The following is a 2,823-nucleotide window of genomic DNA, read 5'->3' on the forward strand; positions in this document are numbered from 1 at the left end:
ATGTGGGGTGGAAACGGGAATGTGGGGAGAGAATGGGAATGTGGGGAGGAACGGGAATGGGGAGAGAGAACGGGAATGTGGGGAGGGAATGGGAATGTGGGGAGGAAGGGAATGTGGGGAGGGAACGGGAATGTGGGGAGGAGAACGGGAATGTGGGGAGAGAATGGGAATGTGGGGAGGAACGGGAATGTGGGGAGGGAACGGAATGTGAGGAGGGAACGGGAATGTGGGGAGAAAGGAGAGAAACGGGAATGTGGGGAGAGAATGGGAATGTGGGAGGGAACGGGAATGTGGGGAGGGAACGGGAATGTGAGGAGGGAACGTGGCTTGTCAGCTCCAGGGCTACTGTGGGGAATCCAGCACAGGGTGGGGGGGGATGTGGGGTAGGAATGTGGGGTGTGTGTGGTCCTAGAGTGTGCTGTGGGATGGGCCAGGAATGTTTGGGAAACACGGTGCAGGAGCATGCTGTGGGATAGTGGCACAGGGCAGGCGGCACAGGGACCGTGCTGTGGGAATGTGGTGGGGAGCGCCGGAGCCCGGCAGTGCCTCCCGCAGGGAGGCTGTTCCGGGGACAGAAGTGGGTTCCCGGCGTTTGTGCCGGGCTCTCCGAGGGGCTTGGACAGTTCCCACCCTCTGGGAATGGGGGCTGGGATTGTCCCCAGGTCCCTCGCACGGCGTGGGGCCGTGAGCCGGGCACTGCTCCCACCCGCTCCAAAACGGTGCCTGTGACGGGGCAGGAGCGTCTCCTCACCACCTCCAGCCCGAGCATCCCGCTGCGCCTGCCGCAGCCCTGGGAACGGCCCGGGGGCTCGGATAAACCCCCAATAATCCTCTCAGAGGATGTGCTGGGGAGCGGGGAGGCTCTGGAGGTACCCGGGGACGCGGCCCTCTTCCCTGGGATGGGGCACCTGGAGCATCCTCGGGGCCTGGCTGCAGCTGCAGAGCATCCTTCTTCATCCCGGCGCCCTGGTCCCCGCTCAACGTGTCCATCCCTCTTCCCACCGGGAGTCTCTCCAGACAGCCGGGAATCAAGAAGCGTAGACGGGTTAGGGAATAATAGATGAAAATAGGGAATCAGAGATGAAAACAGGGAATCACAGATGGAAGTGAGGAGTAATAGATGAAAAAAGGAGGAAAAATGAAAGGAAGTGGGAATAATACGTGGAGTTGTGGAATAATACATAGAAATGAGGGATGATTAATGGAACTGAGTAATAATTAATGGAAATAAGTAATAAATGGAAATAAGGAATGAGAGTAGAACCCTGGTGCTTCATCTCCCTACAAGAGGCTCACTGGGGGACAGCACCACAGCCTTTGGGGCTCTGAGGGGGTCCCCTCTTCCTTGTCACCAAACCCCAGTGGGATCCCCTTGCAGTGCCAATGCCTGAGTCTGGGAATGGGGATCACTGGGGTGGATCCTGTCCCAGGCTGAGGGCTGTGCTACACGGGGGTTTGTCACCTGGGGGCATGCTTCATCCCACGACAGCAGGGATAATGGGGACAGCAGGGACAGTGGGGACAGTGGGGACAGCGGGGACAGTGGGGACAGTGGGGACAGTGGGAGAGTGGGGACAGCGGGGACCAGGGACAGCGGGATCCAGGGACAGTGGAACAGTAGGGACAGCGGGGACAGTTGGGGACAGTAGGGACAGGGGGACAGTGGGGAGAGTGGGGACAGTGGGGAGAGTGGGGACAGCGGGACAGTGGGGACAGCGGGGAAGCAGGGACAGTGTGGGGAGAGGGGACGGGGGAGAGTGGGGACAGAAGGGACACCAGGGACAGTGGGAACAGTGGACAGTGGGGACAGTAGGGACAGTGGGGACAGCGGGGGGCACCAGGGACAGTGGGAACAGTAGGGACAGGGGGGACAGTGGTGACAGCAGGGAAGCGGGGACAGTGGTGGACATCTGGCCAGCCCCCTGCAGGATGTGCACAGAGCTGTTCCAGCCCTGTGGCCTTTCCTGCTTTAGGTGATGCGGTTTCCCATACAAAAGAGCAGGAGAGAGGCGCTGGAGAGAAGCCCCTGGCCAGGGTCGGCAGGAGCCAGAGGGGACAGCTGGGGGAGCCCTTTGTCCCGGGAGGAGCCACACAGAGGGACTGGGGACAGGGCCAAGGTGCAGGACACTCAGGCCTTGGCCAGGTTCTGGGGTCAGGGTCAAGGTCAGGGTTGGGAGGGCCAAGGGCAGGGCAGGGCGGGGCTGTAGGTTAGTGGTAAGGCCTAGGAGCAGGCAGGGTTAAGGTAAGGATCAGTCAGGGTAAGGATAATCACTGGGAATTGTTGGGTCAGGTAGGATCGAGCTCAGGGTTAGGGCCAGGTGGGTGAGGAAGTGACTGTGGCCTTTCAAAAATCTGGTCTGGAGCTCCATGTCCCAGGTGCCACCACTGGGACCTTCCGGCTCCACTTGGGCTATGGAGCCAGAACAGAGCTGCTGTTCCCAACAGGAGAGCAGCAGCTCCCACAGGAGCTGGAGCAGGAGGCTGGAACCTCTGCTGGGCCCTAGCAGGGGGTTTTATTATTTTATTTTGTTTCGTTTTGCTTTATTTTGTTTTAATTTTATTTGTTTTGGTTTTGAATTTATTTATTTAATTTCCTTCGGGTTGAAATTTTTTTTTTGTCATTTCCACTGACAGAAATAAGCTGGAGATGCTCAGCCCAGCCCCCACACTTGTTGCCAGCCTTGGGAAGAATTCCTGGCCCTCCCTGAGGGGCAAGAATAGTTATCTCGTGGGGTGGAAAAGGGAAGAGAAATAAAGGGTGGTGTAGACACATTCGAGGAGGTTCCCTGCCAAGTGCTTTTATTTTTATTTGTGTCTCTCCAT

Source organism: Sylvia atricapilla, chromosome 18 (genome assembly GCF_009819655.1).
Source record: "Sylvia atricapilla isolate bSylAtr1 chromosome 18, bSylAtr1.pri, whole genome shotgun sequence".
Taxonomy (NCBI): Eukaryota; Metazoa; Chordata; class Aves; order Passeriformes; family Sylviidae; genus Sylvia; species Sylvia atricapilla.